This window comes from Biomphalaria glabrata, chromosome 12 (assembly GCF_947242115.1).
Source record: "Biomphalaria glabrata chromosome 12, xgBioGlab47.1, whole genome shotgun sequence".
Classification (NCBI taxonomy): domain Eukaryota; kingdom Metazoa; phylum Mollusca; class Gastropoda; family Planorbidae; genus Biomphalaria; species Biomphalaria glabrata.
In genome coordinates, this window is record NC_074722.1 from 1,790,724 (window position 1) to 1,804,714 (window position 13,991).

General features: G+C 35.5%; 1 long non-coding RNA gene across 1 annotated transcript; it reads right to left on the reverse strand.

Moving 5' to 3' along the window:
- Positions 1–2,201: 2,201 nt before the first annotated feature.
- Positions 2,202–10,159, reverse strand: LOC129922136 (uncharacterized). The gene is made up of 2 exons (XR_008774113.1): positions 7,955–10,159; positions 2,202–2,694 (listed from the first exon to the last, which is right to left on the reverse strand). It is a non-coding gene; the product is annotated as an uncharacterized LOC129922136 (long non-coding RNA).
- Between the last annotated feature and the right edge of the window lie 3,832 nt (positions 10,160–13,991).

The following is a 13,991-nucleotide window of genomic DNA, read 5'->3' on the forward strand; positions in this document are numbered from 1 at the left end:
GCTCTTGTGGGATAACTCTATGTGCTCTTGTGGGATAACTCTATGTGCTCTTGTGGGATATCTATGTGCTCTTGTGGGATAACTCTATGTACTCTTGTGGGATAACTCTATGTGCTCTTGTGGGATATCTGTGCTCTTGTGGGATATCTATGTACTCTTGTGGGATATCTATGTGCTCTTGTGGGATATCTATGTGCTCTTGTGGGATATCTATGTGCTCTTGTGGGATATCTATGTGCTCTTGTGGGATATCTATGTGCTCTTGTGGGATATCTATGTGCTCTTGTGGGATATCTATGTGCTCTTGTGGGATATCTATGTGCTCTTGTGGGATAACTCAATAAACTCTTGTGGGATAACTCTAAGTACTCTTATATACTTATATACATTATGTGAAAAACTAGAGACTTACGTATCTATGAATGAAACTTCAATAATGTATATAGATAGATACTCCAAAATATTCAAATCCTTGCAACTGTTCTTAAAACATAGACTTTATGTGTAAGTAAAAAACAATTCATTATTAAAAAACAATGAAACACTACACAGTTAAAATTTGTTTCTGTAAATGTTACTATATATCCTTTCTTAGTGTTCATCTATTACTTTGCTATGTAAAAAAGACTCCTTTTCCCAGCCTACCCCCCACAAAAAAAAAGGTTTTTTTTTCTTTATGTTTTCAATTCTATTAGCTGCATAATGACTTCTGAGTTTTTCTGTTTTTTTGTTTTTACATGCCTAGACTTTTGTGTTACCAGATCTAAATCTTATTTACATTCATACATTATTTACTTCTCAAACTCGGCCTATTGTTGCTTTCGTTTTTTTTTTTTTGTTTTTTTTTTTCCAGCCATTTCTGAATTTAGAAACAGACAACATAAGATTTACCTTAGAGGCCCACTTGCTAGGGTGCCCACTTGCTAGGGGGACCCCCACTAGGGATAGTCGCAATAATTTTGAAGAAAGAGAAAAGAAAAAATTGCCCTACTTTGATTACAAGATGAGATAAGAAGATAAGACAAAGGGCCTCATATCTCAAATAGCTTAGGGCCTTATAAATTCTAAACCCGGCCCTGAATCGGACAAGTAACAATTTTTCACTACACAACGTAACAAAAAAAAAAAAAAAACCTGGCTAACTGTAGGCGACATATTGTATCTGACCTAAATATATTTCTCTGTTCGGCAGACCCGGCCCTACAGGTTGCGGGGCCCAATGCGAAAGGGATTGTGCGGGGCCTAATTTGGGCTGTGATAAGGATAATAAGTGAAAATTAAGATTTAGTAATAATAAATAAATTCGTCTTTGCATTTTATTCATACTTTACAAAGTACAAAATCACTGTCAAACTAACTTTACGAGCCATCTACAGTAGATAGTAGTTTTCCAATAAAAAGCTGATAAACATTCAGATCTGCCTTTAAGATTTACTATCGACTCGCAAAATATCACTATTGTTTGTTGTTTTTTTATATAAGAGGTCGAGATAGATTTAGATCTATATTTGTATGCTAATCACTATTGAAGTAGATTAAATATTTGAAGTTCTTGTTAGGTTAAAATTCAGCTTATTTTTACATTTTTATTAAATGAAAACTTACAATGCCTTTTTTTTTTTTAAATCGCGAGTAGGATTTGCCTTTTCCATATTGAATGACACATCAAAATGACAAATTTGTCTGTTTTAAGATTTGCATCGGTTTTCAGAAGATTTTAATAATCTCAGGACATTTTCATGACTTTTTCTTATATTTTATACTTTCAGGAGAATTCCAGGAACCCTTTAATAATAAGTAAAAAATGGTTTAATTTAATAATTTATACCTAGAATTCGCATCGCGCGGGGCCTATGAAAGTGCGGGGCCCACTCCGGCCGCATAGGTTGCAGCGGCCTAAGACCGGCCCTGCTGTTTGCTTAAATATAAAAATTAAATACGAGTTTGGTTTTTCGCTAATAACGAAACAATATTGTTTTTGATGCAGGAACTGCCCAACTTCCACTAATCGTTGGCATCTTAGTGTTGCGCTTTGTTTTGCTGTGTGATGTTGCTAGTTCAGGCTGTCTTGAAGTCAACCAATTACTCTGCAATCGTTTGGGTGTAATTGTTCGGGTGTATTACGTGCAGTTGAACTACAACACAAACAAGAACTGGCACATCTATTGTAACAAGTGAAGAGATGTAGTCAAACGATGATGAACAAATTTACATAGATTTATTCTGATAAAAGGCCACAGTAGAAGTCTCTGTCACTAAACACGTCGTTACCCTGGAGTGTTCTATCGCCAACTGATTTTCCGGTCTCTAACCCAACATATCCCAAACGTCACTAGTCCCGTTCAATATGCGTCTACTATGGTGCGTCGCTAAATAACTAAAATAACTAACCTATATAAATAAGGTGTCTAACAGATTCCTCCCCCCCTTGAAAAAAAAATATGTCAATATTTTTCCACTACTGTCAAGTCTTACAAGGGCATTTTCAATTTAAGGGGAAGACCACAAACATAAAATCTTGACATCTTCATCTTGACATCTTCATCTTGACAGTTCCTCATATTCATGTCAATGTTCATAACAGTTCATAACATTCCAAAATCATCTTCATTGGTACACAGTTCATCATGGAGGAAAATGTGGCATCTTATTGGCATGTCCTACACATCTCAAATGTTCTTCACTGGCAGTAATCTGATAAAATACAATATTTCAAAAAACAATTACAGACTTTATTTACACATTCAATAAATTTTTTTCTTACCACCCTTTTATTCGCTTTTGTCCATTTTTCTTTTATACTCACCCTTTTCCATAGAACTAACTTTCGTCAATGATATATGAAGTGATTCACACAAAAAAAAATATCCATACTTACTTTTAAATGCTTAACATCAACTTTACTTATCTCCCTTTTCCATAACATATCAATTGTGCCAATATATTAATATATATTACATAATCACTATAATCATAGTTTATTTACAAAATTATTTCATTTCAATGTCATTCTAGACAATAGATCAGCTACAATATTCACAGATCCACTAATAGCTTTCACTTCAAATTTATACTCCTGTAGTGCTAAGAACCATCTATAAACACGACTGTTTTTCATGCTCTTTTGCTGTATATACTGAATAGGTTTATGATCAGTTAATAATATGAATTTCCTTCCTATTAAATAGCTCTCTAGCTTAGTAATTACCCATATTACAGCTAAGGCTTCTCTTTCAATGACACTATATTTTTTCTCTGCCTCTGACAATTTTCTGCTTACATATAATATAGGATGTAAGTTATCATAGTTCTGCATTAAACAACCACCAATAGCATTACCAGATGCATCAGTTGTGACATAAAATATTTTGTCTTTATCAGGTAGTCTTAATATTAGTTCATGACTAAAAACATCTTTAATTCTGTCAATAGCTTTCACACATTCCTCATTACAAACTACTTTTTGAGGTTTTCCTTTTTTAAGTAAGTCATTTAGTGGATTCACTATTTCTGCTAAGTTCTTTATAAACTTTCTGTAATAATTTACTATTCCTAATATGCTTTTAATTTGTCTTTTTGTTGTAGGTATTTCAATATTAAGTACTTTCTTTATGTTATCTTCAATAGGGCTAATCATGTTGTTATTTACTTTATGTCCTAAGAAAATTATTTCCTCCAATCCTATTTCTACTTTTTCTGCTTGAATTGTAAGTCCACTTTCTTTTATTATTTTGAATACTTCTTTTACATCTACCAAATGTTCCTCCCAACTATTATTAAAAATACATATGTCATCCAAATAGCAAATAACATTTTCTTTGTTTCCAATTATCATGTTCATCATTCTATTAAATGTGGCAGGTGCATTTACTAATCCAAAACTCATATAATTCCATTGAAAAATACCATATGGTGTTACAAATGCTGTGTAAGGTTTTGCATTTTCTGTTAAAGGTATTTGCCAATAACCTTTAGTTAAATCTAATTTAGTAAAAAATTTTGCTCCATTTAATTTATGTAAAATATCCTCTATATTTGGCATTGGATATGGGTCAAATTCTGTGATGTTGTTAAGTTTCCTATAATCAATACATAACCGTATATCTCCATTCTTCTTTTTGGCTATCACAATTGGTGAAGCATAAGGAGATGTTGATGGCTCAATTATACCTGATTCTAGTAAATTATCTATTTCTTTCTTTACTTTGTCTTGTAAATGTAGCGGTATTCTATATGGCTTAAGCTTGATAGGTTTTGGATCTGTTACTTTAATGTCATGTTTAATAATATTAGTTTTTCCTGGTATGCTGGAAAAAATTTCTTTGTATTCCTGTATTATTTTAGTTATATCTTTTGACTTTTCCTTAGTTAAATTATTAAGATTAATCTTTTGCCAAGTTTGATTCTCTTTTGTTTCTATTACAGGTATTTCCTTAATATCATTTTCATTGTGATTTTCATTTGTTATTATCATCAAGCATTCTTCTCTTTCTGAAAATGTATTTTCTATTTTCTCCTGAATGTTTTGTATCAACTCATCTTCTCTATCATGATACAGTTTCAAATTATTTATGTGATATGTTTTAATTTTCCCATTTATTTCAATTTGATAATTCACATCACTAATTTGTTTTATCACTTTAAATGGACCTTTCCATTGTTTACCAATTTTATTTTTCAGGTCATTTATCAATATTAATACATTGTTTCCTACTTCTAGTGTTTTCAATTGCCTTTTCTTATTTAGATTCTCATGAGCACTTTGTTTGTATTTCTTGTTGTTGTTATATGCTTGAGTCCATATTTCTTTCAATTCTGTTGTGATTGCTGTTTCACTGTCATTATTTAATTTATTCTCATTGTCTATTAGATTTTCTTTAAAAACATCTAATTCATCTCTGGGTTTTCTTCCATGTATTATTTCATATGGTGAAAATCGTGTTGCTTCATGGATGTTGTTTCTATGAGCAAATAGTACATAGTTAATGTAATGATCCCACTTGTTCTGATTATTCTGAATTATTTTTGTTAGTGATCTTTTTAATGAACCACCATATCGTTCACATAAACCGTTACTCGCCGGGTGGTAAACCGAAGAGTATATGTGTTGTATATTGTATTGTTTAGTCCATTTCTTAAATTGTTCTGACTTAAACTGAGATCCCTGATCACTCAATATAATTTTAGGTATACCATGTCTTGTAATTACTTTTTGAGTTATGGCATTAATGATATTCTCTGCACTTGTATTTGATAATGGGATTGCCTCTGGATATCTACTAAACATGTCTATTACTGTTAGAATGTATTTGTTATTATTTTCTGTTTGAATTAAAGGACCTATTAAATCAATAGATACTTTCTGAAATGGTGCTGTAGGTTCATCCATTTCTTGAATAGGTGCTTTATTCACTAGGCTTTTGTTAGATCTCTTTTGACATATGTCACATGAGTTTATGTATTTGTTGATTGTTGCTTTCATTTTGGGCCAAAATACTTGTTTTGACAAATTCCTATAACATTTCTTTACTCCCCTATGTGCTGCTAAATTATTATCATGTGTCATGATTAAAACATCTTTCCAATATTTTTGTGGTAAGACAAGTTGTTTTATTTTCTTGTTATCATTACTTGTTTGTCTAAACAATATTTTATTCTCTATACAAAATTTCTCCATTGGATTATTATTGTTTTTATCTGATATTCTTGAATAAATTTTCCCAATAATATTATCATTCATTTGTTCTAATGCAAATGTGGGTGTTGTTTCTTTTTCACTTTGAGATATTTGTGTTTCAAGACTATTTTGTGTTTCATTTTCTATCTCTCTTTCCTTAACATCTGTATTTTCTATTTGTATTACATTACTGGTTTCTTTTTCTTTATCATTACTTATTACATTTATTGTATTTTCCTGTTTCTCATCTTGTTTATCCATTGATCTTGTTATTATCATACTTGTTATATTTTGTGTTTCTATGTTTTCATGATTTTGTCTTATGTTTTTGTATTTGTTTTGCCAGTCTTCTAATTCTTTTCTTGAACATTCTTTAACTCCTTTTATGTTTCCTACTAACATATCATATCTCATTTCTGGTATTGCAATGCCATCACAATAACCAGTGAAAAATGGAGTTTCAATGTATACTCTTATAGCTTTAAATTCCCTTACAGTGCCATCTGCTAATTCTACTTTCTTAGTAAACCCTTTATACCAATGAGGTTTGACAAATTTAGTTTTTACTGCCAAAGTGTTACAACCTGAATCCCTGATTAATTCTACTGGAATTCTATCTACAAACCCTGGGTACACTGCAAAATTGTTCCTATTTCCTTCCATGAAATATATCCTATCTGTACCTTTATTTTTGTATTCCCTACTGTAACTCCTATTTCTATAATTTCCCCTATCATTCCTATCTCTACTCCTATATCTACTGTTATTTTGTTCATTGTATCTATTTCTACTTCCAGACCTACTATTCCCTCTTCTACAGTTAGCTGCTATATGACCTTTTCCTTGACATTTAAAACAGGTTATTTCACTATATTTTCTATTTCCACTATTTGATCTGTTTCTATTTCTACTTCTATCAACATTTTCTTTGGTGTATCCTATTAAATCTACTTTGCTCTTATCCCTATCAGAAAATGGTTTATTTGGATAAGCATTTTTGTATACTCTCATTATCTCTGTTATTTCATCTATAGTTTTGGGGTTTCTTTCTCTAATAAAAGATTGTAATTGAGAATCACATTTATTTACAAAGTTGTCCACTAAAATAAAATTTTTTAATCCCTCATAAGAGTTATTCACTTTTTCTAATTTTACCCACTTATTGAAAAAATCCTTTTCCATATTAATGGTAGTTTGGGGTTCTATTTCTAATGATGGTATATTGTCAAAGTATTTCTTTCTAAAAGTTGTAGCATTATGACCATAGGCATTCAATAACTCTCTTTTTAAAACCTGATAGCTATCATCAACATGATGGTCATGATTTTGGCATATTGTTAGAGCTTGACCATGAACAAAGTCTATCAGTATTTCAGACCACTCTTCTTCAGGCATATTAAATGTAGACATTTTTGCCTCATATCTTTTCAAAAAATCACCAATGTCATCCTTCTGTTCATCAAAACTTTGTATCTTTCTCTTTAGCCATGTTTGTGAATTATGGTTGTCTCTTTGTGTGGTATAATTATTTGAGTTATTTGTGTTATTTCCTTGTTCAGTTTGAGCTCTGGCTTGTGCTGCATCCAATCTCATCTTCTCCATTTTAGCTTCATGTTCTCTAATTTTTTCTCTTTCTTTGTCTTGCCTTTCTATCTCTTCTTTCTGTCTTTGACGTTCTGTTTCTTCCCTCACAACTTGCTGTACATAAGCTGCTAAGTCTTTTCCTTTTAACTCCATGGCCTTTCCATCCTGCATAGCTGTTTCCTTAACCTCCTTAAGGTCCACATATGATGATGTAGCCATTGTATTTTATATTTTATATATATTTTTACTTAGCCTATATTGGTTATGGCTATACTTTAAATTTATTTTATATTTAGGTTTTTACACACTTTTATACCAGTTTTAAGTGTTATGTCTCTATCTATAGATTTAGTAAATGAGTAAGTCTAGTCTGAGTTATATTCAGATCTGTATATTAGATCTAGTATCACACAAATTTAAATCTAGTATAGTATAGTATGTATAATAATACTATTTAGATCTATAGTTATCAAGAGCACTATGACTTTTAGATCTAGTATGAATAACTATGATTAATTTTAAAATTTGATGTGACTGAAGTGTCTAGAGACACTAGAGAGTAGAGTAAATTCAAAGACTGTCTAGAGTCTAGATCTAGAGTAGATTATGGTTCTATTCAACCATATGAAACAAATATATGTATACAATGTCAAATATATCTTCAACAAGATATATATATCTAGAATGTACTACCTTCATTCATCTTCAACTTAATAATATTTCAAAGTAGAGTCTAGATAATTAAATTGTACCAAAGAGATGTACAACAATTTGCAGATCTAAATTTAGCCAGACGATAGTGTTTGACTACATAGCCAGTTTCGGCATTATTCTCATGGCAAAATCATATTTGATTTTAACCGCTCAAACTAAAATTATTTTAGTCTGATTCACAGTAAAAGAATCCTACCCGCACTTTCTATCATTAAGTGAAAAAAAATACAGATCTAATTAAATTAATAAAAATAAATAATTTAAAATAATATAAACAAATGAAATAATTAAATGAGACTATCGCTATGGGTTGGGATGTGACAATATGGCACACAATGATAACGTCACGAAGTAACCAGGCAACAACGGATATGACGTTTACACAAACAAAACAAATTACAACCCTAAACGTATAATATAGCTTTTCATCTAAATTACGTCTTCTACCCCGACGGGTTTTAAGGCGCACCACCTGATTTTACTCAGGCTAACGTACCAAATTTAGACAAAATCTATTTCTAAGGGCAATCTAAACATATACTAATAAGAAAAATGGCACTTAGCTTTTGATAAGAAAGATCCCTTTGTTCGGACTCCCGAATATGCTAGATCACAACAAATTCCACTGCCTCTCTTCCAGTTCTGACTCTGTTCTCCGGTGCTACCAGTATCCCACGTAATGCCACAGATGTCCTGATATGCCACAGCAAAATGTTCCAGTTCCTTCGACGACTGTTGATGACCGTATGTGTAGTTCCGACGACTTTGTGTACACAGTTACTGACGAATAGGTTAACGGTTCTCCTGGCGATGACTTGACTTGTGTAGACGACTACTGACAAATAACAGTCTCTTGACGGCAACTTGATCTGGACGACTGACGAATAAACGAATAACGAATTTCTTGACGATGACTTGATCTGGGCTGACGAATAACGACTTTCTTGACGATGACTTGATCTGGGCTGACGAATAACGGTTCTCTAAAATAGTTCACTGCTTCTGCTGCTACTCTGGTAGTACGACGAAGTTTGCTGTTGTACTCTGCTTCAATAGACCAAACTGTCCAATGTAGACTAGGTGAGACCAAGGTCACCTCCGACGACGTTCCGTTATACGACTAACGGTTTTCAACGAAATTAAGTGGATGTAGCTGTTTCCACAACTTCACTGCTAACAAGTCTAGGTATGGTCTAGACCGACGAATACTAGATATATCAATGTTCAGTACTGATAAAGATTACTTTACTAACCTTCCAAAGGTTAAACACAGTGACCGTTATAAACGTGGCAAGCAACCGGTTCAATGAGCAAACTGCTCCACAAGAATCTCTCCAAGGGTAAGACGACAGAGCGATTTAGTTAGCTACCAAACTTGTAGTACTCACAATACTTCTGACAGCGGGCAAACTGTCCTTCTCGAAACTGACGAGGTAAAACTTGATACTCGACGTGGCTCCTATGACGAAGAAAAAATATGTCCAACAGGTTCACTAACGATCTCTCACCCGTTATGAACGAACGGTTTCTCTGGTTGTAGGTCGATTCAGCATATGAAGATCAGGCGTTGCGATGATTACGGTCCTGACGAAGGTCACCCTGAGTTAACGGCTCGTTGAACGTGCGATCAAACAGGCGACGACTGCTTGTAGATCCAGAACAAAGTCACACTGCGATGCTGCTGTGTTCAGCCGTACTCCGATGAAATCTTATAACTTCGAGTGCACGACCCTCACCTGAGTAAACGTTCTGCTTCGAGGTCCGGTTCGATGTTCGGCTTCAACAGGGGTCCGGCTTCGAGGTTCGGGGTCGCCACTGTGATGTTGCTAGTTCAGGCTGTCTTGAAGTCAACCAATTACTCTGCAATCGTTTGGGTGTAATTGTTCGGGTGTATTACGTGCAGTTGAACTACAACACAAACAAGAACTGGCACATCTATTGTAACAAGTGAAGAGATGTAGTCAAACGATGATGAACAAATTTACATAGATTTATTCTGATAAAAGGCCACAGTAGAAGTCTCTGTCACTAAACACGTCGTTACCCTGGAGTGTTCTATCGCCAACTGATTTTCCGGTCTCTAACCCAACATATCCCAAACGTCACTAGTCCCGTTCAATATGCGTCTACTATGGTGCGTCGCTAAATAACTAAAATAACTAACCTATATAAATAAGGTGTCTAACAGCTGCTATCTGGGACAAGGTGCAAACATCCGTAAAAAAAACGTAGGAAGAATAACTGTATCTATAGCCTAGTATTGAGCTGGAAAAAAAAAGACTATTCTTTGTAATCAACATGAAGAAGAAGTCATGTTTTGAAAAAAAAAATTGTTGCTATTTTTTTAGCCTTGTGAATGTTTCTCTCTGTTATCTGAATTTAGTTTGTTTGCTAGCAGTGACTTTATTAGCAGCTTTAGAATATGCTATGATCCTATCATTTATCTGGACCAGTTGGAAAAATGTGGGGGGGGGGGGGGGGGAGGAGAAAGAAAATGATATCTGAGTGAATTTGACTCTTATCGGTTTTTAAAAGCATTTAAAGAAAAAAAGGTATGGCCTGAATTTGAACTCATGGCTCATGCCTCCTTTGTCCGACATACTAACCACTCTGCTAGTAAGGTGCTTATGACTAAATTTTTATATTTATGTATTGTTTATTTCAAGCTTACTTTTAGGCGGTGATCTATAAAGGGGGCAAATTCAACTTATACCACCACTTCAGTTTAAGTACAATTTCTTTCCCTTGTTCGAGATACCATACAAAATAGTAAAATAGCAATAGTTCATTAACTAATTAGTTGTTGTTTTTTTTTTTTAATTGATTCTTGTGTTGTGAGGTGAAAGAAATAATTGTGCAAAAGTTCAGCGAGATCCGAGATTGGGTGCTGGAGAAAATACGTAGACTTCTTCTTCTTCTTCTTCTTCTTCTTGAAACTGTCAGGTAAAGTTGAGCCTTTGCATCTTAGAACTCTAGGCCAGCAAAAGTGAACAAGAGCTCTCTCTCTCACCGGCCTGAATGAGAACAGTGTACACTGTTCTGTCTGACGGGTGGGTCACACTCGTGGCAAGAGGCCGCGTACACTAAGACCCCCGCCATTGTCCTTTTCTATACCAGGCTAACCGTGCGGGACCGTGACCTCCGTGACCTTTGTCGAAGGCGCCGGCGGGACACGCTATGTAACGGCCCCTTGAGGAACAGAGCCTGGATTGTGACAAGGTTATGGGAGCTTTTTTTACAACTCCGCGCTGTGCAATGAGGATGCTCTCACACCCCCTTAGGCACCCCCACGGGAGTCTTGTTTTGCTACCCTTTAGCCTAATCGTTTCCTCTTACGATCGTTTCCTCCCGGGCGCCACTATGAGGCAGGGTAGCATGCCCGGGAAATACGTATACAAACTTTTAAGCTATACAGACAGGTGGAGTTGATATGCTCTCTCACCCCCTTAGGCACCCCCACGGGAGTCTTGTTTTGCTACCAATTAGCCTAAATCGTTTCCTCCTACGATCGTTTCCACCCGGCGCCACTATGAGGCAGAGTAGCATGCCCAGGAAATACTTTTATACCATACAGACAGGTGGAGACCGTGGAGTTGATACGAGGTTTGTAAAAAAGTCTATCGTTCCATATAAAGACAAACCGTTTATCTGCGCTACTCGTTGACTAGGAAACGAGAACAGGACCAAGACGTCTGTGTGTAGACACTCAACTCGCAGAAATAACGTGTACAAACTTTGAATAGACAAACAGACAGAGTCGATACAAGCTGTGTAACAACGGTACATCTTTTGAAATGGGAAAAAGGAGGATATCTAGCTATACAAAAATAGATTATTCCCCTTTTTTAAAAAAAGAACGCTGGTCTATTGAATGTCTCATTGTAAAGACTGTCACAAAAGAAGCCAACAAGACTCGTCTCAAGTTTTATTGTTTTTGACAAAGTTGGTTTTCTATTGAATGTATTGTCTGATTCATCATTCTCCACCCTGCGCATCTAGAAAACTAACAAACAAAATATTTAAAAAAAACAACATAACATTTTTTTTTTACCTAAGGGGAATAACTCGGCACTTACAACTATATATCTCAATAATGTATCGCGTATATCGATATCGAACAAAATTGGTACTGGAGAAATAACTTGTACAATTATCTAAGGGGACAAAATGAATGTTCGGTTAAAACTCGAATCATCCTCAGGGCCGGTCCTAACAATTGCCGGGTCCTATGCGAAACTGATTGCGTGGGGCCTAGTCTGGGTGGGAATAAGGATAAGTGAAAATTAAGATTTTGTATTAGAAAATAAATTCGACTCTGAATTTTATTCATTCTTTACTTAGTACCAAATTGCGATGAAATTAACTTTACTTTAAGAACCTTGCAACCTATGGCATATTCATATGCCGATGACCAAAAAAAGTAAAAATAAAAGTATTGGAATTTCCGATTAAGGTGAACATTCGGCCGATTATTACATTTTATTACATGAAAGCTGAAAATGCCTTTTTTCTTTAATCGCGGGTAGGGTTGGCATTTTCCGCAATGAATGACACCCACAAATGACAATTTTGTCTATTTTTCGGGAGATTTTTATCAGTTTTCAGGACATTTTTAAAACTTCAGATTTACAGGAATTTTTCGTATATATTTTGCAATTTAATAATTACACCTAGAATTAACGCGGAGCCTATGAAATCGCGGGGCCACTGCGACCGCATAGGTTGCAGTGACATTAGACCGGCCCTGATCATCATCATCTGTTCCTTGAATTTCGTCCTAGGGGGCTGTGACGGTTCACGTAACCAAATCCTTCCATTTTTCCCGGTCAGCAGCTGTTTTTAGCAGGATATAAAGAGAGAGTCTTGTCCATTCTTTTAGGTTATCCAGCCAGCTTTTCTTTGGATGACCCTTTCTTCTGTAATGCATTAGCTTAGAGACTAGGTTGGTTTCGTTAGACAAATATAGTGTGTACTGTTTTGAGCGACGGTAAAAGTAGTGACGTAGTAAGACTAATGACGTAGTAGACTTAGGCGACAAGAGAGCAACATGGCGTTAGTATAGAAGTAGTTTGTTTTGGATATTAATTAGAAATAGCGACGTTTAGGAAGACTGGACGGATTTCCCAGTGATAAATAAAAGAGTCATGTCATCCAAATGAAAGTCGTTATTAAGTATATTGTTAACTTGTAATGTTCTGTGGCTAATGTGAAGTAATAATTAGTAATATATAAGTGAAGTCAGATAGTCTACAAGATTAGCCCACAACACTTCGTACTCCCTCCACTGCACTTTGAAGAATGACTTTTGAGAGTGAGTCATGTCTTACAATATGACCAAACTACCAGCTTAGCTTTTCGTCTCTTTACAGTATTGAGGAGTTCTTCCTTTTTGCATGAGGCATGAGTTTGGAGTCAAGTGTGTGGGGGAGTTGGTTTTGGTCCTGGGTGTGGACCAGGTGTTGATTTCTACATGCCGCTAAAGTTGCAGTGTGTGCTGTGTTGATACGTAGCTGGCTGTGGGTAGTGTGGACCCTTAGGCAGGGCTATTTCGTGGATAGGAGTTCTTCCTTTTTGCATGAGGCATGAGTTTGGAGTCAAGTGTGTGGGGGAGTTGGTTTTGGTCCTGGGTGTGGACCAGGTGTTGATTTCTACATGCCGCTAAAGTTGCAGTGTGTGCTGTGTTGATACGTAGCTGGCTGTGGGTAGTGTGGACCCTTAGGCAGGGCTATTTCGTGGATAGGAGTTCTTCCTTTTTGCATGAGGCATGAGTTTGGAGTCAAGTGTGTGGGGGAGTTGGTTTTGGTCCTGGGTGTGGACCAGGTGTTGATTTCTACATGCCGCTAGAGTTGCAGTGTGTGCTGTGTTGATACGTAGCTGGCTGTGGGTAGTGTGGACCCTTAGGCAGGGTTATTTCGTGGATAGTGTGGAACCGTTGACAGTGTGGACCCGTTGGCAGTGTAGGCCCATAGGCAGTATGGACCCGTGGACAGTGTGGTTCCATGGGCAGTATGGACCC